A 26,036-nucleotide genomic window follows, 5' to 3' on the forward strand; every position below is an offset into this window, starting at 1 on the left:
GAAAATAATGGTGGCCAAATTATTGACACTTTGGACCCAATTTGGACATTTCCACTTAGGGGTGTACTCACTTTTGTTGCCAACGGTTTAGACATTAATGGCTGTAGGTCGAGTTATTTTGAGGGGATAGCAAATTTACACTGTTATACTGGCTGTACACACTACTTTACATTGTAGCAGAGTGTCGTTTATTCAGTGTTGTCACATGAAAAGATATAATAAGTGAGTACACGCCTAAGTGGAAATTTACAAAAATGTGAGGGATGTACTCACTGTTGTGAGATACTGTAGAATAAGGGATCTGCCAAAAATAGTAAGATAATAGTAGGTATTAAAAAAAGATATACAGGTTATACAAGAATGTATCAGATATAAAAGTGCCCCCAGACAATGTCCTTTTCTTGTCACAAATTGTCACAAATCTCCTTAATAGAATACTTGATAGTAGAATACCATTTAAAAGAGAGCAGCGATACAGAAAAGCCAATAGCGCAGTATGCCAATTACTAGGGAGGACACACGGCACATAGGTTACAATGCCAACTCACATTTGGTGGAGCTTAAATCAGCTGTAGATAAAACCGTATACAGTGGTATAAATCCCCACTTGTAGGATATTCCTCTCCTGGTAACGATGGTTAGCGACAAAGTAATGATGAGGTAAACCACATGGGACAAAAGAAGGTACAATAGTGCTCTTTGTATGGATATTGGTATAAAAGGTAATTAAAATTCTACTTACATTTGTGAGAGCAGACAACCTACTCTATGTATCACGCATAGGTGGAATAATCCCCTCCAAGGATTCTTTGGAATGGTTGTCCGCAGGTATCACAAGTAGTGAAGATAAGTGCCATGCAGTATGTTGAGTTCAAAAGATTAAAAACACACAAATAAAAGTATGTGGCAAACACCAATAATTAGGGTAGCAAAACAAACTTTTAATTAGTGAAAAACAGTAAAATCAATAGTACTGTGTTTCTGCATGTGTAAGTGTTTGTATCTGTGTGTATGAATACCTGTAGGTGTGTCAGTATTTGTATGTGTGTCTGTACATCTGTATGGTCAGTATGTGTATCTGTGTGTCCATCTGTGTGTGTGTATCTGTATATGTGTCATTTGTGCATTTGTATGTGCATCAGTGTGTGTCTGTCTGTCAGTGTGTGTGTATCTATGTATCTGCATGTGTTTCTGTGTGTGTATGTCTGTAACTCTGCTTGTACATCAGAATGTGTGTATATCTGTATCTGCATGTGTGGCAGTATGTGCATCTGTGTGTCTCTACATCTCTACATCTGTATGTGTGTCAGTGTGCATTGCATGTGTGGCATTGTTTGTATCTGTGTGCCTGTACATCTGTATGTGTGTCAGTGTGTGCATCTGTGTGTGTCTGTTTCTGTATGTGTGTCTATATAGCTGCATGCGTTTCAGTGTGTGTATATGTCTGTATCTGTGTATTTGTATATCTGTATGTTTCTATATCTGTGTATCTGCTTGTGTTTCAGTATACTTATCAGTGTATCTGTGTATCTGTATGTGTGTCAGTGTGTGCATCTGAATGTCTGTGTGTTTATATGTATATTGCATGTGTGGCAGTGTTTGTATCTGTGTGTCCGTACATCTATATGTGAGTTTGCTTTTGTATCTGCATGTGTGCCAATGTTTGTTTTTGTGTGCCTGTATTTGTATGTGTTTCAGTGTATCAGTGTTTGTATCTGTTTTTCAGCATGTGTGGCAGTGTTTGTATCTGTGTGTCTATATAACTGCATATGTGTCAGTGTGTGTATCTGTATCTGTCTGAGTGTGTTATAGTTTGGATCTATGTGTCTGTACATCTGTATGTGATCCAGTGTGTGTATCATTGTGTCTGAGCAACTGTATTTGTGTCAGTGTTTAAATCAATTTGTCTGTGCATTTGCATGTGTATCAATGTTTGTACCTGTGTCTTTGTTTGATATTGTTTGTCTGTATTTGTATGTATGTCAGTGTTTGTATCTGCGTGTCTGTGTTCCATGCATCCCCATGATTGTCAGTGTCTGTATCTATATGTGTATGTGTCAGTGTTTGTATCTGTACTTATCAATGTGTGTGTCTGTATATATGCATGTGTGTCTATTTGCACTGTGCGTAGCAGGGGGAACCTGGAGCAAAGGAGAAATAGGGAGAGTCTGGGGCAAAAGAGAAGCAAGGAGAGCCTGGGGCAGAGGAGAAGCAGAGAGGGCCTGGCGTATGGGAGAAGCAGGTGAGCCTGGGGCAGAGAAAAAATGGAGATTGGGCAGAGAAAAAGGTATGCATTTGAAATAACAGCAACTATATTAATAACTAACATTTTGCTAATAGGAGGGGTACAGTTTGGAGAAATGGGCTGCCAAGGGGTATTCAAGTAAACAAAAAGGTTGGGAGCCACTGGTTTAGTAGATTGACCACCAGGCTGATCACTGTGAGAGTCAAAATGCGATCATATTGTTTTAACTGCTTCACTAGCAAAAACATTTTGTTTGAAAAAAATATTACCATGTATTTGTAACATGGGATGCATATTTAGCAAATAAATGTATAATAAAATATTTGTGTTTAGATTTGTTTTTCACTCAAATTTTTTAATTGTGTATTTTTTTTTATAAATGTGTTAATCGTTTATGTAATTTTTCTGAGAATAAAAAAAGACTATGCAGTGTCTATGATCTATGAAGCTTCCTTCACTGTTTGGTAGACTGGGGGTTGCATTGTCATTTTCAGCTCATTTGCAGACATTAAATAGATGATAATTGATGCTGGCAAAGAAATTACTCTATAAATCGGTAAACATTCCTGGACTGTAAAGTAATCCAGCAGCGAAACAGTCACCTTGCTGCAGCTTTGTTCTGCCTCTTGGGGGAGCATTCCAATACTTCTGATAGAAAAATATACTTTTCCCCAAAAATATCTGTTTATTATTAACTTCAATAGTATTGGTATCAGAAGACAGTGAAAGTGGACAAAATATCTAAAATGGGTAATTATCTTAAAATAAAAATAGTATTTAGAATAGCAAGTAAAGGACCACTAAAATCACCCACACACCACTTCATTGAGATGAAGTGATCTCAGAGTAGTGGTCCTGTAGTTTGAACCCTCTAACATAAAATGTTGTTTTGTAAAGGGTTAAGAACGCCTCTAGTAGCTGTCTTTATCTCCTTATCCAAGTAATATTTGGTTCTTCAATCAAAAGGCTGTAACTGACTGACGAGCGAGCACCTGAAGGACTAGGGATAGATGTTGAAGTATTAGGCATGTGCATGGGGAAAATTTTCAGTTCGGTTCGGCATTCTGAAATTCGGCACTTTGGAACTTCGGAATTTCTGGACTTCTCTTGCAGCCGCTTAGTAGATAACTCCCTAATTCCCGCGGTATTAGGGAGTTATCTACCAAAAGGTTGAAAGTCCTAAATTGGTCTTTCAGCCAAATTTACTAATACTAAGTAAAAATTACTTATCATTAGTAAATTTTGCCCCTACAAGTAGGGGCATGTCTAGTAAACAGTGAGCAGCCTGTGGCCCTAAAGTAAAATGATGGGGGGGGACCTATTGTCCTCCCCCCCGGCCCCCACCCCTGAGCGGTGGGTGGGGGCTCTAAATACTAATAAGAGGGGGACCTAATGTCCTCCTCCCCGGCCCCCATCCCTGAGCGGCGGGTGGGGGCCCTAAAAAAAATTTTTACCCCCCCAGGTGACTAAGGGTCCCCAAACCCCTAGACCCCTTGTCACCTCCCCACAAAAAAAGTTAACCCCCTCCCTACCCCCCTCACCCTAAAAATAACGAGGGGGGGGACCACTTAGTACCTGTAAAAAAAAAAAAATACCATTCAATGTTTTCTTTCTTCTAAAATCCAAAAAAGGCCAAATAAAAATCCATAACAACCGACGCAATTAAAAAAAAAAATCCATCTTCACCCGGCAAGGGCTCTGTGCAGACTGAGCTCTGCAGGGCAGGGGAAGGCTTATAAAGCCTTGCCCTGCCCTGCAATTAGGCTCAGAGCACTCTTTCTTACACGTAGCAGTAAATTGAGCTGATGGAGGTCTAATATAGGTCTCCACTTTCCTCCTGCCTTTTTGACCAAAAAGAGAGGTGATAAAAACCCATTAAATCTTTTGTGTCTAGGAACAGATATGATGACTTCTTGCAGAAGATGAAAATTGGTGTATTAATTTAAAGCTTCTCTCTTGTATCTAGCTCTTTTCTCTGTTGGATTTTCTGATTCCTTCCAACACCGCCTGCTTAATCCATGATGCAATATCCTGGGCAGATGTGAAAGCCTGTTTATCTGACATTGATCAAGGTCAAACATTCGCTACAAAGCCTGCAGTTTTCCAAGGGCATAGAACCCCATCCTGGACAGGCAGCCAGCTTTTCCCTTCTCCTGGATAGAACTCTAGGGCCAGACCGGTCTTGAGGGCTGTAAATACAAAAGTGATGATGGACTGTACCCTAAAATGCACTCTTTTTTTTTTCTTCCCAATGTCAATTTTTATTTAATTTTTTTTTCATAAGAAAATAAAAAACAAAAGGGATACAGAAAAAAGACAAGGGGGAGGGATTTTTTTTAAATATAATAAACTAACATAATTCTTTCTTTTCTTCTTTTTCTAAACAGTTTTGCAGTTTACATACATATAATTTTGTGATTAATTTGTTCGGCTCTTGAAACATGTTAATTTGTAATTAGCTGTCATTAACAATGAACCTTTTCTAATAATCCTAATCATACAAAAAAAAGGGGGAGATAACACAAAAAAGCCCAGGTGGCACATACAGCTTTATTCAGTTTAATTTATCAAATTGTTGCTTTAAAACCTTAATTATACTTTTATTAGGCAAACAATATCATTAATATACAAAATTCGCAATAACACCATTTCGTCAAGTAACCCCAAGCATAAACCTCATATAAATTTTAATGTTCTCTTATTAACTTCCCATAACTTTCTATCTATAAATCAAACAAAAATTCACCTTCATTGGATAAGGTGCATTAAGTTAATTTCAAGTCATCTACCACATCCATTAATTTTTCCAATTTTATTTTAATCCCAATCTACCCTTATCCAATTTATTTAGTTATCTGTTGATACCTTACTCCTATATTCTAACCAATCTTGCCACTTTTTTCATGCCAGGATTCTCTGCCTTCTATTTTATTTGTTATTCTCTCATATTGGCACATCTTATCTACTCTTGCTTGCACTTCCAAAATATTCGGTGGAGTTGTTTTTTTCCAATTTTGCGCAATACTTATTTTAGCAGCTAGTAGTAAATGTATAATTACTAAGTTGTTTTTTATTCGACACCAGTCTTGATGTATATGTAAAAGATAAAACTCGGGAATTAAGTATCGATGTACACATTAAAGTTTGAATTATTAATTTAATATTATTCCAAAATTGTGCAAGATTAGGGCACTCCCAAAAAATATGTAGTAAGGTTCCCTTATTCCTTTGGCACCTCCAGCATATGTCAGAAGTGCCTTCATACATATGCGCCACTTTTGCGGGAACTAAATACCATGCATTAATATTTTACTATTGGTTTCCCAGTGGGTAAGACTATGTGATATTTGTTTAGTAAGTTTTATAGCTTTATACCAATCAGAGAAATCAAAAGTTTTTAACATGTCTCTTTCCCATAACAACATATATGGCAGCTTTTCTTCCTCATTTACATGTAAAATGGTTTTATAACACATTGATAGAGGTTTACTCACCATATTAGGGCTTAATCTAATTTTGACACCTTATTTTCGAATAAAACGTTCTTAATCCTCAAATAAGAAAAAAAACCTCTTTATTCGAAAGGCAGAACTCTGCCTGCAATTTGGAGTAAGATTTGATACCTAACTCATCATATAACATATGCACTTTGCCAATTCCATTGTCTACCCAATTAGTCAATTTTAGGTCTGTGTAAAATACATTATTGCACGTAATGGTGCTAAACATAATAACTTCACACCCTTTAGCAGTTTAGGGGCCCATATTGACCAATGATAAAGCATTAATTTAGTCGAAGGGAGCATATTTTTTCCTATTGTCATATTCATTAGCGCCCTCCAAAGAAGACCTTTTATTTAATAAGGTTTAGCAAAAGCTTGCTCCACTTTTAACCATAATGGTGGAATTGATTGAAAAAGTACTGCCAAACCATAAGACATCATGGAGGCCTGATAATATTTAACTATATTAGGAATACCTAAACCGCCTTGTAAATACGGAGACTCTGTCAACCTAGATGCAACCCTTGGCGTTTTTTTCGTCCATATATACGAATTGAAAATATGTTGACATTTTTTTAATATTTTTTTTGACACAGCTACAGGAATAGTGCGAAACAGATACAGTAGATGAGGTAAAGCCATCATTTTTATTGTATATGCACTCTTTATATATAACTTTTTTTTAAAAACTACTATAATTCACCAGATGGGCGCAAAGAAACAGAAAGGCTGTAAATGAATATATGCAGATATTTACAAAACCATTTTTTTTTTTAAAATTGCTTAGAATAAAAATAATAATAACCTACCTGCAGAGTTGAAACGGATTACCCAGAGAGCAGTACTGCCAGAGAATAGAAGCAGAAAATGTAATCTTTTGGTGTAAATTTAGAGCTAAATGCCTTTACATCTCTCCATGTGCATAGATGAAATGTGAGTGACCCAACTACCATCTTAGAAATTGGCAAAGTAAGGGCTTCTCGCTAACCGCATGCATCACGCATGTGCTGGTGTCGAGCATCATGGTGGAAAACATGGTTCTAGATGGAAATGCAGATCCAACCCTGAGTGAGCTGCATCAGAGTTCTGAATGAGTTGCACCTGGGGAAAACTACTCTCTGAGGTCTCCAGGATTTCCCAACTACAAGAATATGAGCTACATGTTCCTGGAGAGGGAGGCTGACCTCTCAGAAATAAGACCACTAACCAAGGGGCAGGTGAGCATAAAAGAAAAAAATAAGAAACTAACCATCAGTCCTAAGGCTAAGAGGATAGGAAAAAGACTGGAGAACAGGGACTGTTGGGGATCCTATTATACCTTACGTCTTAATTGTTTTAATTGATGTTCCTGTCCTATTGGCTAGAGGGAGGAGCTAATCCATTAGTTAAATCCTGCCATGATTAGCCAGGAAATTCATTTTATCAAGCCATGTTGGAACAGCCCTTTAGGATCAGACTGGTGTGCATATAGTCTGTCTACCTTAAAACCAAAGTCCCATGGTTTGTTTCTATAGTGTTTGAAGTGACCACCTTTGATTAAATATACAGACTGCCTTCTTAAAAAAACTGATTAAAACCCTCAAAATATAAAGAAAATTCTAGCCAGCTGCCAATGATTGTTTGCAAAGTGTCAATAGTAAAAATACATGGAATGTAAAAAGCCCCAGAACAGCATTATTGGAAAGCTTATCAGGGCGTGTCCATTGTCCACATCCTTCGAGTGTCAGTGTCAGCCAAGTGAATCTGTTCGTATGACAGCAAAAGGAATGATGTGTTTCCTGCTTAAAGTGGCAGTTTGTGTATAAAGCCAGGAGCTACTAGTTTTCAGCACATTCCATCCCTCTAAAAGTTGGCATGATGGAATTCATGTCAAAACTTCAAAGAGATTTCCAACAGGCCAAGACATCGATACTAGTCTAACCTACAGTCAATGAAACTAAGTATAATTGCAGTTCAACAGAAGACAAATATACACCCGACTGATCGGGGTGTGTTTGGATTGTGAGCCAAGAATGTGAAAAAGTTGCTAAGTTATGCAATTCAGTTTCCCATTTGGGAAATTATTTTTATTTGTTAAACATTTAAATCTGTACATGTCTACACATTTGTAAAGTCTTTGTAAGGAAGATAACATTTGCAAGAATGCCATGTACAAATACTCTCATTTGAAAAACAAAATCATTTTTGTTGTTGTTGCAATTAATACTTTAAGTGTCCGAGTTGAACAATTGTGTAATTAACCCCTCTGGCACTCATTGAGTTAATACAGTAGACTAAATGAGACCAGGGGTGCATGCATGTGTAATTACTCAATGATTCTACAAAGAAAACCGAGCGAAAAAGGAAATTGGATTTCAAAATTAAATAAATACATTGCTTTTTATATTCCTTGTTATAGCAAGAGTTTAAGGCAAACATTTCCTATCTCGTTTTTATAGTGAATGTGAGCAAAGTAGGCTGCTGCTGTATAGGAAGCTGTATGACAATTATGTTGACAAGTAATACGGAACGTTTTTAGACTATCCCATTACTGTGAAAACTAGTTTTGACCTCCTGTTGAGGCATGAAGAATGTATACACCTTGAATGAAGACCGTGTCAATATTGCACAATCCTTTAATTTGTACAGACAGTTCATAGCACTTATTTACTTAATACATTGTTAGGCTATGTCTGGCCAACACAAAGTAAATATTGCTTTACGTTATTACAAATTATGCCAAAAATGCTTGTTCGCTTTCATTTGTGACACATTCTTTGCGAGGAGACACTTTCTGAGGAAAGTTTAATTTATTTTTTTTGTCAATCTTTCTTTTATTAAGACTTTAGGTTTAGAGGGTACAGAATAAAGAAAAGAAGTCAAGGGGATTGACATTATGTATGATATACACAGCTTAGTAGAGCAGACTCTTAGAAGTAACAGTCTCATTTTTTGTTAAAGTAAAACACGTGTATAAACATGCTGGGTATTCGTGCCAAGCTTAATAACAGGAATATATCTAGAATCATCATAGGGATAGCTGTCCAGGCCCAAAAGTGTTATCAGAATGGCATGCATAGTGATGATATTAGTAGGAGTACATTGCTCAGTTTTCTGAGGAAAGTTTAATATGTCACAAGTGATATGAATACATACAAAGAAAAAGCTAATCTTTTTAAAGGGACACTCTAGCATTTTTTATTTAAATAAATCTACTTTCATTATTAATCTTGTTTTCTTTCTTTTTCTTGCAGTAATATATTTGCTGTGTAAATGTATCCTTTCTGTGCCTCTCTGTAAGGTTTTCCTTTTTTTCTTTAAACCACCAATGCTAAAGAATGGTAAGTGATCATGATTTTCTGAGGGACTTTAGTGAGAGCTCTTTGGCGTTTTTTTTTTTTTTTTGTTATTCCTAATTAATTTATTTTGTTACTTATTTATTTATTATATTTATCGAGACTGTACAACTTGCAGCCTGTGGGTGCATGTAAGCCACAAAGCTACTTTTGTGACCAATGCACTACCTGGCTTGTTCAGTTAAGAGATTGCTTGGCTTTCCTGAAGGTAGTAACTTTCCCCTAACATGGTATATACTCTTTGACTTATTACCCTGGGAGGGCACTCCTGGCACTATAACCTCTAGAACGTGCTGATGTGGTTTTGGTGCTTGGCATATTACTTTGAGTTATCAAATTAAACTCTAAGATGGATGGATGGACGAATGAAAAACTAAATAATCTTGCGTAGTGGCTCCATTAGCTTACAGGTGGCACAGTGTTTAAAATATGAATTAAAAAAAAAAAGTAAAGATCCCTAATTACAAGAGGAAAAAAGTTCTCTCCTCACCCCTTGTGTGGGAGGCAAGGAGACATAAAAATTATAGAGTTCCCCAGTGACCCTGCAACATCCAATCAGTAAAGCAATACTGACATTTAGTATGTGTGAATGAGAACAGAGCAAAAAACATATTTATTGCAAGCAGGAATCCTCTAATAATCACCATAATAATTTTAAAAGAAGGGGAGTGTCAAATTCAGCCCGGAGTGTCTTTTAATAACTCGGAATGCACCTGTTACCCTTACACTGCATATTATTTAACTCACACATACAAATCGGTTTGTTTTGTGTATAAGAAGCCAGATGTTTGATTTATATAGCCAGCTGCCTGCCTAGTAGCTGTGATATTATTATGTCTGTTCAGTTTCTGCCTACCAGAGGCTAGAGTTTACAATAGCCCTGGGCACACACTATGTTTAATTTAATAAGATGCTTTAATGGAGAGAAAAAGGAAAGATGCAAGAGGCCTTCCCCTAATGGACAGTGAATGTCTATGCAAGCTTTCACGTAATTTTCTGTAGTTTGTACTTTATCAAGTGTTGCTAACAACACGTGTAATAAAATAAGACAATCCACAACATTTTTGAAGTATTTAGTCATTCAAAGTATACTACTGTTTGATTTACAAAGAAAAAAATAAACAAGTATATTTTAAGTGGTAAACAAATAAATAAACGATACATAAAGACGAACTATCTTGGAATTTTATCTTCATCTTTAAATGCTTATATTATAATTTCTACATATGTTAGTGCATTTTTCTTTAAATGCATGACTTTAATATAAAGGTACACTATAGAATTAGGAATACAAATGTGTATTCCTAATGTTATAACAAGACACAGAGGCTCATATTGTATATCCCTTTCTTTACTGTCCAGTGTCCACCAATAGCAGCAAAGAATACAAAACAGTAAGAAAAAATGACATACATAGTGATAAGCCACTCTCATACCAAGTCCCAGTATAATAGTCAGCACCTCCCTACACATTTCCTCTTTCTTTGCTGCTCCACAGTCAGTTAAGTACCATTAATTTTGTCTCTTGAGACTTTGGTTATACTAATTTTGTGTACTTGTGATTATTTGTCTGGGAATTTTAGTATTTACTTAACCTTTGGGTTTACCTTGTAAAGAATGTTTGTGTACCTATTTATTGTGTATTTACTTGGTTCTGTGTTCAGGGTCTCAGACTAGCTGTTTTTTTCCCCCTCCTCTCTCTTGGGGGTGTTCCCCTCTTTTCTATTCTTTTCTACTTCCTAGTCTATGACTTTGCTTGCGGGGGTGCTTGGGTCTTGCCGTTTCTGTCTTCCCAGGCCCGCTGTACCGGGTCCCGGGGCTTTTTTGCCCCCGTTCGGCACTATTCTTACCATTGTGGTATTTGGCGTTAAAGAGTTTTCAAGCAAACACCTGTTCGCCTGTTTTGCTCATTGTTATTTGGGCTCCTTCGTATCCGACCATTCGTTAATTCAGCCACTTTTGCGGATTGTCTCATAGTTGCATTCGACTTGCAAACGCGCCTTGGTCGCGATACAAATTTTCCACTTCGGGAGTTTTTCTCCCCGCAAAATTGCGGATTTTATTAAAGACACGGAGGCTCCTATTATGCATATCTCTTTCTTTATTTCCTCAGCAGCAAAGATAGAGGAATATAAATATTATCAAAATGAAAGAAAAAACTGTACAGGCATAACGAGTAGCCAATCACATAACAGAGGAAGTAGCTATATAAGTCCTGTGTCTCCCACAATCCCCCTCTTTCTTTGCTGCTTCCTCAGACAGCTAAGTATTTTACTTGAGCTCTCCTACTCATTGCATTTTGTTTACTTGTGATTCATGTTTTGCTTATGCTTGTTTCATTATTGTCGTTTTCATTTATTGTTGATTACTATCTAGTACCTACATCGTTGGTGTATTGGGGGTTTCCCCTAGGGGCTTTACCCGCCGCCGCGGGCTGTTTTCCCTCATACCGCCCCTGTTGCCGCTTCTCGGCGCTATCTCAGCCGCGTGCCCCCTTTCTCTGTGGACGCGACTGAGTGTGCTCGTTTTCCCCTCTCGCGGGCTGCCCACGCGGGTAGGTGCACGCGCCCCTTCCCCCGCCTGGAGCCGGTCCACGGGCACACCCTGACACGTGCGGCGGCCATTTTGGGCGATCATTCGTTTCACCCTGCTGTGCCGTGCGGTCGGTCCCTTTACTACGGGCCCCATTACTACACCAACGATCAGGTTTAGCTTTTTCTCTGTTCTGCTGGGTTAATCAACCCATTTCTAGTATTCAGTTTGCTTCTCTCATACCTCATTATGCAGGATAGCAAGGATGGGCCTACCGTCCCCTCTGGGGATTTTCCAGTAGATAATCCTGAGGGCGCTATGGCCTCTCAGGAGCTCCAGGCCCTGTTAGAAGCTACTATGGCTTCCTCCCTTGAAAAGGCTATTGCCTCCGCTATGGGGACTGTCTCATCCTCTTTTGCCCAGTCCCTTCAGTCTGTGCTCTTGCCTTCTATGACTGCCCCTAACCTTCTGAGTGTGGGGTCCCCCTCCCCTGCCCTAACTGTGCCGGGTGCCCGTAAGGCAAAGGCAAAGGCTAGACATATCGGGTCCCACTCCTCGATGCAGGCTTTGCCTGTCATGATTGACACGCCTCTGGCGGTCGCAGATAGCGCGCATCCCACGCGCACAAGAGCCCCTGGCCGGGCTAAAAAGGCTAGATTGTGGAAACGGGCTAGAGCCCTGGATGATGGGTCGGATACCGACCGGAGTGTGGACAATGATTCCGATGTTATGGAATATGACTCCTATGAGGAGGACGAGTCTGGCGAGGATCAACCCCTTGCGGGTGTAACCCCTTCTGGGTCCTCTGCCGTCCCCCGTAGAAAAGTGCCAGACCCCGCTGGGGATAATGGAAAAGGGCTTTTAGACCCACAGGGGAACCCCCTGTTTGACCCGGACGACCTGCGTCACCCGCGGTCTGCCGAATGGGTCCCTCCGGACCATATCGCCCAGTATGTGGCTAAGAGGATTCGCACACCTCTGTCAAAGGAAGGCCGCAATAAATTGCGTGCCGAATGCCCACGACCTTCCCTCCCTGGCGCTGCCTGTAAGACCCCTGAAGTGGACCCTCAGATTGCCCAATTTCTTAATAAGTCTGGGTGGAAGCCTAAAAAGGGTCTTGATCACTCCCTAAAAGGGTGCCAGGATAAAATTCTGGATACGCTGGGCCCCCTGTCTAAGCTGTACGAGCTCCTTGAGGCAGCCCGTAATGGCGACTCAGTTCTAGATATGGATGTGGCCATCGGGTGGGTCCAGCGAGCTATATGCCTTGTGGGGAATGCCAACACGGCTATGTCTTCCGAGAGACGCAAGGCTATTCTCTTGAAAATAGACCCTAAACTGGCTGCTATGACCGTAGCTGAACCTGACTCAGCCGATGAGGGGATGTTGTTCGGCACATCCTTTGTGAAGGACATGGGGTCCTATGTAAAAACCTTTACGGCTATTGACAAGGCGCAGGCTAATATGAAGCGCGTCTTCGCGCCCAAGGTTTTCGGTGGGGCCGGGCGTAGCAGGAACCGTCCTCCCGGCCGTGGTTTCCGAGGCTCATTCAGGGCCAACAGAGGTTCCTTTTTCCCCTCTCGAGGGCTCCAGGACCCGAAAACGCCTCCTTTCTTCCCGGCTAGAGGGAGATCGTGGGGCTCTAGATACCCCCGTGGTGGGTCGTCGGGCAGACGCCCTTATGGTGAGTACCCCTTCTTCCCTTCTCGATCAGGTTCGGGTGGCGGGGAGGCTAGCCTTATTTTACCCAAGGTGGGCAGTTATTACCTCAGATACTTGGGTTCTGCAATGCGTAAAGGGTTACCAACTAGATTTTGTTTCCCTGCCGGTCCAAACGTATACCCCCAGGGAATTGTCCCTCCCACGGGAGCAGGACGCGATGATCTCCGCGGAAGTCGCGGAGATGTTCTCAAAGGGCGCCATCGAAGAATTGCCGTTCGCCACTCCAGGCTTCACGAGCAATCTCTTCCTTGTACCCAAGAAAGGGGGCGGTGTCCGCCCAGTGATAAACCTTCGCCCTCTCAACGCCTTCCTACGCTACCAACATTTCCAGATGGAAGGCATCCATTGCCTCAGAGACCTTCTGAGACAGTCGGATTGGATGGCCAAATTGGACCTGAAGGATGCGTACTTCACGGTTCCAATAGCGATAGAATCCAGGGACTACTTGCACTTCACCTGGCACGGACGGCGTTGGCGTTTTACATGCCTTCCGTTCGGCCTCTCCTCGGCTCCTTGGTGTTTCACCAAGGTTATGAAGCCGGTGGTGTCGTTCCTCCGTACCCGAGGGGTTCGACTAATTATTTACCTGGACGACATCCTGATCATGTCACAGTCGTTGGAATGCCTGAAGTTGCATTTAGACTGGACGATCAACCTCTTACAGAACCTAGGCTTTCTGGTAAACTGGGACAAGTCGGTCCTGACACCCGCCCAGTCTATGGAGTTCCTGGGGTTCCAGGTGGATTCCGTGCGGCAGTTCCTGTACTTACCAGAATCCAAGATAAAAGCCATCCAGAAGGAGCTCCGTCGAGCTCTTCGCGCTTCGGACTTGTCAGTCCGGCAGTTGGCGAGGATCATCGGCCTACTGGCCTCCTCCATTCAGGCGATATTCCCAGGCCCCTTACATTACCGGGCCCTCCAACGGCTCAAGGGGTCACACCTACGTTCGGGTCGATCGTACGAATCCCGACTTTGTCTGGACGAGGAGTCCAGAGACGAGCTGGTATGGTGGTTGGCACACATGGAAGCCTGGAACGGAAGAGCAATTTTCGGTTCCGTTCCGGACGTGGTCATAGAATCAGATGCCAGCTTGCACGGCTGGGGGGGCTCGTTGTGGCGACATCTCCACGGGGGGCAGATGGTCCGACGCAGAGAAGTCGTTACACATCAACTGCCTGGAACTCCTGGCGGGGGCCTTTGCGATTCGCAGCCTTACCCCTGGAAAGGCGAACTGTTGTGTTCTCCTCAAATTGGACAACGTATCGGCAGTCCGATACATAAATCACTTGGGCGGAACCAAGTCCAAAATGTTGGCTCTGCTGGCGAAGGACTTTTGGCAGTTCTGCCTCCTAAACAACGTCTCGGTGACGGCGGAACACATTCCGGGTCTGGACAATTCAGGTGCGGATTGGAACTCCAGACATTTGAGAGACTCGGGAGACTGGCATTTGCACGCCTCGGTCTTCCAAAGCTTAAACAGGCTGTGGGGTCGGTTCGAGATGGACCTGTTCGCATCTCGACTGAACACTCAGTTACCGAGGTTCTTCAGTTGGAGACCGGACCCGGCGGCAGTGGCGACGGATGCCTTTCTTCAAGAATGGCCTCCAGGCCACCTGTATGCCTTTCCCCCATTCAACATGATCGCTCGTACGATCTCGAAGCTGGTTCGTCACGACTGTTGTCTGACCCTGATCACCCCTCTGTGGAGATCACGGCCGTGGTTCCCTCGTCTGATGGAGTTGTCCATAGACTTCCCTCGTCTGTTGCCGAACTTCCAGGACCTCCTTCTGGATCCGGATGGGAACTCGCACGAATTGGTGCTCCAGCACCAGTTGCCCCTGGTAGCATGGTTCCTTTCAGGGGACGCTGGCTTGTCCCTGACGTTCCACAGTCGACTCTCTTGCTCCTCGATAACGCCTGGGCTCCGGGCACACGATCAGCTTACCGAGCTGCATGGAAGTCTTGGTCTGATTGGTGCATGGAACGGGCAGTGGATCCCATATCTGCCCCTCTCCATTTGATACTGGGGTTTCTTACAGCCCTGTTCGACTCAGGCAAGGCGTACAGGACTATCAATGTTTTTCGATCGGCCATATCGGCCGGTCATGGTGGTTTGGAAGGTGTACCCATCGGCAAACATCCTTTTGTATGCCGTCTTCTCAAGGGTATTCGCTTCGTCCGTCCGCCTAGGTCGCGGTTTTCGACATTTTGGGACGTCAACATTGTGTTGCGTTTTCTGTCGGATTGGTACCCTAACCAGGACTTGACTCTTAAACAACTATCCTCCAAGATGGTTATGCTGTTTTGCCTGGTCTCTTGTAAGAGAGTCTCCGATGTTAGGGCTCTTGACTGGGGTGCCTTTGTGTTTACGCCGGATGGCGTTACTTTCACCATATCTAGGAGAACTAAGTCGGCGTCCAAATCCTTCGTATATCCTAGATTCCCGTTGTGTCCGGCGCTCTGCCCGGTGGATTGTTTGAAGGCCTATCTAGAGGCTACACGTGCGGTGCGCTCATCTGAACGCCATCCCCTATTCATTTCGTTTAAGGCTCCTCATCGCCCAGTATCGACTCCGACGCTGGCGCGTTGGATTCGTTGGCTTTTATCCCTAGCGGGTATAGACACATCTGTCTTTACGCCTCATTCTGTAAGGGGTGCTATGGCCTCGAAGGCATCCACAGTTGGTTGCCGCCTAGAGGACATCATGCGCGCAGCGGACTGGTCCCGAGAGTCGACCTTCAGAGACTTCTATTTCAGACCAATTGAACACGTCGCATCTCAGGTGATAGCACAGCTTTAAACTTGCATAATAGGAGCCTCCGTGTCTTTAATAAAATTCCTAGATTTTACTAGTAACATGACGTAAAGTCATGATTTTATTAAAGACACGGAGGCGAGTATTATTCCCTCCCACCCTCCCGGTGTGGATTTGGGATTGGAGATGCTTCGATGCAATACAAGTACGTGGGCAATTGGGTCTGTATTGAGTTCATGTTTTTTGTACTGTGCAGTTTTTATCATGCTTAGATGATTTGACAGTTTTATATTGATTTCTAATCATGTATATATTCTATTTCAGAATCATGTTTCATGTAGATCCCTCACGTTTATGTTTGGTAAGTCTACAGTTTGAGTTTGGAAATTACCATATTTTTCTATCTTTTTTAGCTTGAAGTTCTCGTTTTGTTTCCCGTTTCCTGTTTGGATCAAGTGGGACATCGTTTATCTTACCTGGTCTTCGGTTGCGCAAGAAAGAGGGGGATTGTGGGAGACACAGGACTTATATAGCTACTTCCTCTGTTATGTGATTGGCTACTCGTTATGCCTGTACAGTTTTTTCTTTCATTTTGATAATATTTATATTCCTCTATCTTTGCTGCTGAGGAAATAAAGAAAGAGATATGCATAATACTCGCCTCCGTGTCTTTAATAAAATCATGACTTTACGTCATGTTACTAGTAAAATCTAGGAATTTTCACTGTGATCTCACGGTTTTCACAGGCTTTTCCTTCCGGTTTTCTGCTAGTAACTTCCTCCTTCTGCCTCGTGTCTCTTGCTGCTGGTCTGGGCTCTGGTGTGCTAGTTTGGGTGACTAACCCTCACTGTTGTATTCATTTTCCCCTGAAAGCATTCCAATTAAGTTAACTTTTCTGTGTCAGTATATTTTGTGGGTCTTGGATCAGTTTAGACATGGCTAAGCCTAAGGTGCCTGTATGCTCCTCTACCCCTGGAGAGTTGGACACCTCACTACTGTTGGGTAAGGCCCCATCTGCGGCCAGCTCCCCCCTTGGCCGGGTACCCCAATCCCGCCGGGTTGACGCACAGTCATTGGCGCTCCAGAGGTCTGTGACCGATGCCATTATGGCCGTGATGGGCACTATGTCCTCGGCCTTTACCGAGTGGCCTTGACCAAGTGGCTACCTGGAAAATTGGGTGCCGCGCCCCCTTAGCAAGGCAAAACGTAATAATCTCAGAGCTGAGTGCCCTAGACCGGTTGTTACCAAACAAGGTGTGCGAAAACCCCGGAAGTGGATCACAAAATGACACAATTCTTATCAAAGATGGGTTGTAACCCACGTAAAGGCACTCAGGTCATTCCAGGATAAACACCTAGACATTTTTGGGCCTCTGGCCAAGCTTTTTGATCTAGCCGAGGATGCCAGGGCTGATAACAGGCTAGTCGACCCAGACGAACTCTGTGGTTGGGTCCAACAAGCCATCTGTATTGCAGGCAGCATCAATGCTTCTCTATCTATGCAGCAACGTAAAGCCATCCTGTTTAAGATAAAGCCGAAACAGGCTAATCTTGCCCTCACTGAGGCTGGCAAGGATGCCCAAGGCCTCTTGTTTGGTGACTCCTTTATTAAGGACCTTGGCCGTTTTGTTGGGGTGTTTACGGGAGTTCCAGGTACGGGTCTCTACCAGGGCCGGCAGATCAAGGGGCCATGTGGCTGGCCGCAGCTACTTCTATTCCCGCGGTTCAGGAAGAGCCTCCATCAATCAGCTCCCCAACTTTCTTGAGGCAAAGACCCGATCTCCGTTCTTCCCATCCCATGGTTGACCATGGCGGTCAAAGGGAATTCAAGGTGGTTCCAGTGACAGATGACCCTACAGTAAGCTTGATTCTTCCACAAGTTTCTTCTCCTGTTTGTGTAGGGGGCAGACTCCACCTTTTTTTCCCCAGCATGGGCGTCTATCATATCAGACACATGGGTTCTGGACACGGTGAGGGGGTTTCACAGAGTACTAGTGGGGACACCTCGTAACATCCCTACCCCTCGACCAATCTGGTTTTCCCTTTGGGATCGCAGGTTGATCGACGAGGAATTGTTGACCTTACGTGCAAAAGAGGCTATAGAGTTGGCGCGTCTAGGCCTGCCAGGGGTCATCAGCAATATCTTCCTGGTAGAAAAAAGGGTGAAAGGGTGGTCAAATGCGCCCGGTTATCAACCTGTGCCCGCTCAATTTCAGGGTACGCTACCAGTATTTCAAGATGGAGGTCATCCATCTTCTCAGGGATTTACTCCTGCACAGGGATTGGGTTTCGAAGCTAGACCTGAAAGACACGTACCTGATGGTGCCGGTGCACGCGACTTCCAGGGACCTCCTACGCTTCCGCTGGGAGGAACGCATATGGCGCTTCACCTGTCATCCGTTTGGTCTCTCTTCGTGCCTTCACCAAGCTGCTACGTCCAGCCATAGCCTGGCTCCGCAGTCGGGGTGTTCGCCTTATCATTTATCTGGATGATATTCGGCTCATGGCCCAGGATCGCTCCGCCCTCCTGCAGCATCTGCGATGGATGGTGGATCTGCTGACCCGACTGGGTTCTCTCATCAACTGGGAAAAATCTTGTATGACACCATCCAGACGCATGGAATTCTTAGGCTTCCTTGTGAACTCAGAGAAGGACTTCTTGAGCCTACCTGCGTCAAAGGTTCGGACGAGCCACAAGGAACTTCGCAGGGCACTTACCCGACTGCATCTTACCCTATGTCACTTGGCGAGATTCATTGGACTGTTGGTGTTCCTGGCTCCACTCCACTTTTGAGCTCTCCAGCATTTGAAAATTGCACATCTTTGAGAGGGAGCATCATATGTGGACCTGGTATCACTGTACAGGGAAACGAAAGACGAATTGCGTTGGTGGATTCACAATCTATGTGCGTGGAATGGCAGGGCCATATTCGGATCTCAGCCGAAGTTCACGATAGACTCAGACATGAGCCTCCATGGCTGGGGCGCCCACTGCAAAGGTGTGTCCTAGGAGGGTGCTGGTCAGAGAGTAAATCCAGAATGCACATCAATGCTCTGGAGCTTCTAGCGGGCTCCTTTGCGATTCGGAGTTTCGCGAAGAGGACGTCAATGCCTGCATTCGCCTACATATGGACAACATATCGGCAGTTTGATATGTCAACCACATGGGCGGCACCCAGTCAGCACTGTTGGCTCACTTGGCAATGTACTTCTGGGAGTTTTGTCAAATACGGAATCTGGTGGTCCAGGCGAAGTACCTACCGGCCTGCACAATGTTCAGGCAAATTGGAACTCACATTGTCTATCAGACAACAGTGATTGGAGATTGGATGTAGAGGTGTTTGGCACTATTTTGTCCTTTTGGGGTCCCTTTATCATAGACCTATTTGACTCACGGCTCAATACCCAGCTGCCCCGTTTCTTCAGCTGGCGTCCGGTGGACGTTTTCCTGCAGGATTGGCACGGACCTCATCCCTACACTTTCCCTCCATTTGCTATGCTTCCCAGGACACTGCTTCAGGTTTGCCACCAAATGGCGGAGTTGGTTCTCTTAACCCCATTCTGGGGGACTCAGTTGTGGCTCCCTCAACTGCTGGAGATGGCAATAGATGTTCCCATGTTATTGCCGATATGTCCAGACATAGTTCAGGACCCAGCAGGACGTCACTGTGAAGAAACTACACCTTTGGTTTCATTACCTTTGATTTGTCTTTGATTTTCCTCGTTCGGTAGATAAAACTACCGAACACGACTACCCCGCTGGTTCATTAATTACAAAGCACACCGCAAATTAAGTGCTCTGTGTGGCCGCCGTTCGTATAGCCGAACGCCACGTGTAGAGAAAACAGAGTCCATCTTGTTCACACGAAAGAAGGTCAGCAGATGACTTGGTCGTCGAGTGTCTGGAACTAAAATAGGACACTCGACTCCCTGAACGCCGTTCAACTTTGCGAACGCCTGTTTCCTTTCACCAACCAGCCAGGAGAGCGCTATTCGGTAGGTTTGTTACCACGAACGAGGTGAACAAACGCTACCTATTAGTCAGGGGAACCGTTTGTGGATTTCTTCAGTTTTTAGACCTTTCGGAATAGACCGAATTAAGACTTCCATAGAACTCCTGAATGCCTGAACCAATCGGGGTGATTTTTGAATATGTTGGTCCCCCAGATCAGGGTTATCAGGGGATATGACTTGTGTGGGGTTTCCATGGAGTTGGGGCTACTTTCTGGGTTTTGTGGAAATGCGTGTTTTTTTTAGTTAGGAGATAATTGAGTTTAGTATAGTGCTTGACTCAATTATCTCCCAAGTACAGGGGACGGATTATATTATTGTATGTAGGAGTGTCCTGGACCTGAGAGACAATGTAACTGCAGAATGTATTTTGTCATTGTCCCCTCTCAGGTCCAGTGGGGAATGCCACTGGAATATGTCAACGTAAACCCTTTACATTTGTAACTGCATATAAACCGGGCGGTTAGACTGTATAAACCATTCCTGTTCTACCCTTCATCTAGTTTAGGCTGATGTTTGGGTATCCATCTGATTTGCTTGGGGAATATGCTTGGATGCTGTACTTCGTCGGGAGAAACATTCCAATCAACACCCGAACTGTGAGTTATAACCACTCACCCTTTAGCAGTACGGGAAGAAACAGACGAACGGGTATCTGCAATACCAGCGTTCATACAGTCACCGTCCTCTCCTCCTGGAAGGATCCCTCCTGTTGATGGCTTGGCGGATTTCAGGGGACCCTGGCAGATCTCGGGAGTTTCGGACACAACTCGGCGCCTCTTGGCGGATGCATGAGCTCGTGGAACTCGAAGATCATATGGGTTAGCTTGGAGATCTTGGGCTGGCTGGTGCCTGCCTACGGACGTGGATCCCGTATCAGCGCCTGTAACAGCAATTCTTCAATTCCTCACGTGTCTGTTTGAAGCTGGCCAGGCCTACCAAACAAAAAATGTATACATGTCAGCCATTTCTTCGGTCCATCAGGGTTTTGAGGTTTGTCCGGCAGGACAACATCCCTTAGTATGTCAGCTTCTGCGTGGCTCGCGGAGCTTTCCTTGCTCCAATTATTGGTGACATTGGTCACACTGCTTTGCCTGGTATCTTGTAAGAGGGTTTTGTTCGTGCCTTGGATTTCGACGCTCGTTTCTTCACTCCCGACGGGGTGATTTTTAATATATCCAGACACACAAAAACTTGAATTCGATCGGTTTCTTATCCGGCCTTCCCTTCTGCTCCAGCATTGTGCCCGGTGGCTTGTTTACAGGAATATGAGATTCACACTGAGCCAATCTCAGCCAATCCTATTCTTTCACACAGGAAAGTATTGGGAGGGTTGTGTGCATGAGCAGCAAATGCCACTCAACAATCTCTCTTAAACCATCTGACTGAACTGGTGGAGCTTTATTCCACTATATCACAGAAGCCCCTTTATTGGTTGTCTGTGAGTGAGTGCCTATAGTGTTCCTTCAATTTACTAACATTTCCTGCAGTTCTTAAACCAGACAGCCTCAGTATACCACTGCCTTGTATGTTTAATGTATTTTATCTCTTATGTTACATTATATATTTAGGTTAGTGTTAAGGTAGTGTAGGACTTAACAATTAGAGATAGAGCCAGAGTAATATGCAAATCAATGTTTTGTGACAGTGTAGTGAGGTAATGTTGGGGCATGTATGTCTCTTTTTTGCGATTAGGGCCCCCAGACTGTTAGATTCCTTTTCGAATATGTACCACAAGATCAAATGTCTCCTGAATCTTTTTTTTTTGTTGTTGTTTCTTCCCTTGTATATGATTTGCTGGTATGTATCTTTTATATCATAGGACATTTTAGGGCTAGGATTCAGATTAGATCTAGGTTTTAGTTCAGTATTAAAACATAAATGTTTCTCTCTGCTTAAGATTTATATGATACATATCCAGATGACGACTGACATATGCATCTAGTACCAGTAAATAAGCCCTCTCCAAAAATTGATATGCCAGGAGTACAGTTAGGGAGACAGAATAGCGCAGTTTCTGCTCCTCAGCTCCTACCTGAACATATCATATCACATGTTTCATTATTAAAATAGCAATTGGCTGAAATCTGAGAGCATAACTTCCATTGGTCTTGCAGTTTTCACTGACAGAACTGACTGGCCACCAAAGCAGTCCTAGGACCATAACTATCACAAAACACTATTGTGGTTATGGTGCCTTGAGTGTTTGGTTTGTGTTTTTTTTTAAGGATTGTGGGCATCACATGCAGTGTTGTAGGCTTTCTGCAAAAATATCTCCCTCTTCCTCTATGAGGTAAGAATGTTGAGAGGGTGGAGCCAATCTCCAAGACTTCCCTTCCTCCCCCCCCCCCCCCCCTTCTTTGTCTGGTGCTCTGCTAGAAGCATTTGTTGTCCAATACATGGAGAGACATTTGAGGGATTGACACGAGTGCATTTGTTTACCATGTGATATGTGTTAAAAAAATAAGCACAAATTACATATCAGTTATGTTTGTATTAATAAAATACAATATATATTTTATAAGTGATACAACGCACTGGATAGTGCTATTCAAGGTTATTATAATCGGCAAATTTAAATTAAAATCATCTGTTTGCATAGATGCATAGCATGTAGCGATGTGTTATTTATCTGATATTCAATCCTCCATTTAAACATATATATGCAAAATCCAAGATTTTTGTTTTGCTGTGATTTTTAATGCTTAAATACAGATCTATGTTTTTGACCCCTTGTGTGTAGAAAATATATTGTGAAATGCTGTTTCAATTATCTATGATCAGCGCCTTTTTAAATATTATAACATGCAGTACCGCTATATGAAATATGTTGACACTTTATAATAATAAATAATAATAGTAACGGCATGGTCACTTTTTACTAGTCTAAGACATTCACACAGCTGTATTTAGCTCTATTCTGGAAAGCTTGGCTCCCTGTTAATCATTGTTATAAGTGTTACCCTCTTCTATACTGTTTCTGTTTATCCTCTTCCAATACAATGTGTTCTTTCATGGAACTGAATTGTGACGTAAATTACTAAATCTTTGATGTGCATTAATAAAAAAAAAAAAGACTGTAACCCCACAGAGCAGACCTCATGTCTGTCAACATTTATTTTTGTCAGTCATTTACTCGCTATTAATTCTCCCCACTGTATAATTGTAAAGCGCTGTGGAAAATGTTGGCATTATGTAAATGCTAACAACAATAATAATAAAAGAAAATTAAGCTTCAAATAAAGAGAAGATTAACGCAGATTATATGTGATTTCCAATCTTGTAAATTCCAGAAAATGAACGGTTCCCCTTTAAGAATATTTCACAATAGGTGTTTGGAACGCTATGAATATGGAACATTCCTGTACATAACTACGTAAGTTAAAAAAAATAATTCCTAGTTCTCTGATAATTATCTCAAATAGGTGGGTCCCAAATTAATATCCACATCTTCAGGGGCATTTGGAAAAATGTGTACAAGTAGACATGTGACTCGATTAGGTTAACAATCCAAATGATCTCTGTATTACAGTGTGTTTGCGTGCTTCGGGCTCATTATACGAATATTCTTCTGTTGACCTAAAGTTTAAGACAAGAGTTAAATGTCTTAGCTGACAGGCATCTCTGTATCTCCTAGGAGGTAAAAATACAAAATAAAAACAAAATATAATTCAGTTTCAACACTAAACCCACTGCCTGGCCAAAAAAAAAAAGTTGCCACCTGGATTTAACTAAGCAAATAGGTAAGAGCCTACTATTGGATAGTTACTGCATGGGCAATTATCTATCAGCTGGCAACAAGTTATTAAAACCCAACTGCTGCAATGAGTAGCTTCTCATTTCTTAAATAACCATGCCGAAATACACATCCCATGGTCGTGGAAAAGATGTTAGACTGTTTGAGAAGGATGAAACCATTGGCATGCATCAAGCAGATAAAACATCTAAGGAGATTGCAGAAACAATTAAAATTGGGTTAAGAACTGTCCAATACATTATTAAAAACTGAAAGGATAGTGGGAAACCACCAGTGATGGGCACATCAGGGTAAGAAGAGAGGCAGATGAAGTGATGCCTACTGTACAAGCCTGTGGGGGCAGTGCTGTGATCTGGGGATGCTGCAGTTGGTCAGGTCTAGGTTCCGCAACATTATGTGCCCAAAGAATGAGCAGCTGACTACCTGGATATACTGATTGACCAGGTTATTCCATCAATGGATTTTTTTCTTCCCTGATGGCATGGGCCTATTCCAAGATGATAACACCAGGATTCATCGGGCTCAAATTGTGAAAAAGTGGTTCAGGGAGCATGAGACATCTTCAAACATTGATTGGCCACCACAGAGTCCAGACCTTAAAGGAACACTATAGTCACCTGTACAACTTCAGCGGTTGTTCAGGTGAGAACTATAGCTCCCTGCAGCCGTTCTCATGTAAACACTGTATTTTCTGAGAAAATACAGTGTTTACATTGAAAGCTAGGAACACCTCCAGTTGCAGTCACTCAGAGTGAGCCAGAGGGACTTCGGAGTTGATGGAGGCATAATATGCCTCCATCCACTCACATCTGCTGTCAGCAGAGCACAGGGAAGCACTGTGCACAGCATCCTGTGATTCAGTATCTCCTACCTCTGCATGCAGACACTGAACTTTCCTCATAGAGATTAATTGATTCAATTCATCTCTATGAGGAGATGCTGATTGGTCAGGGATGTGTTGGAATCAAATACAAAAAGAGAAGTCCTGCGCTTAAGCAGCAAGGACCACAACACACATCAGCCCCAATATATAGTAAAAACCAAAGAAAAGAAAATGTTACTTGCGCTTTCTCCTTAATCCCTATGTATATTTAGACAAATGGAGGTCATTTAGTTGCTCCAATGGCCATTGGAGGGATGCCCGCCTGCCAACGTCAAGGCAGACCCCCCTAAGCGGGTCCTAACACTGACCCTTCAGCCTGCTTCCTTGAGCTTCTGGCAAAGATATCTCTAATGAGACAGAAAGGGGTATTTTTATATACACCCCTTTACTTATTAACCCTTAATAGGGAACACATGTGATGGGTAGCAGCATTGTAACCAGGCTGTGTGATACAAAGTAAATACAAATACAAAAAGAGAAGTCCTGCGCTTAAGCAGCAAGGACTACAACACACATCAGCCCCAATATATAGTAAAAACCAAAGAAAAGAAAATGTTAGTTGCGCGTTCTCCTTAATCCCTATGTATATTTAGACAAATGGAGGTCATTTAGTTGCTCCAATGGCCATTGGAGGGATGCCCGCCTGCCAACGTCAAGGCAGACCCCCCTAAGCGGGTCCTAACACTGACCCTTCAGCCTGCTTCCTTGAGCTTCTGGCAAAGATATCTCTAATGAGACAGAAAGGGGTATTTTTTATATACACCCCTTTACTTATTAACCCTTAATAGGGAACACATGGGATGGGTAGCAGCATTGTAACCAGGCTGTGTGATACAAAGTAAATACAAATGCAAAAAGAGAAGTCCTGCGCTTAAGCAGCAAGGACTACAACACACATCAGCCCCAATATATAGTAAAAACCAAAGAAAAGAAAATGTTACTTGCGCTTTCTCCTTAAGGAGAAAGCGCAAGTAACATTTTCTTTTCTTATAGTAAAAACCAAAGAAAAGAAAATGTTACTTGCGCTTTCTCCTTAAGGAGAAAGCGCAAGTAACATTTTCTTTTCTTTGGTTTTTACTATATATTGGGGCTGATGTGTGTTGTAGTCCTTGCTGCTTAAGCGCAGGACTTCTCTTTTTGTATTTGTATTTACTTTGTATCACACAGCCTGGTTACAATGCTGCTACCCATCCCATGTGTTCCCTATTAAGGGTTAATAAGTAAAGGGGTGTATATAAAAAATACCCCTTTCTGTCTCATTAGAGATATCTTTGCCAGAAGCTCAAGGAAGC

This window comes from Pelobates fuscus, chromosome 5, assembly GCF_036172605.1.
Source record: "Pelobates fuscus isolate aPelFus1 chromosome 5, aPelFus1.pri, whole genome shotgun sequence".
Taxonomy (NCBI): domain Eukaryota; kingdom Metazoa; phylum Chordata; class Amphibia; order Anura; family Pelobatidae; genus Pelobates; species Pelobates fuscus.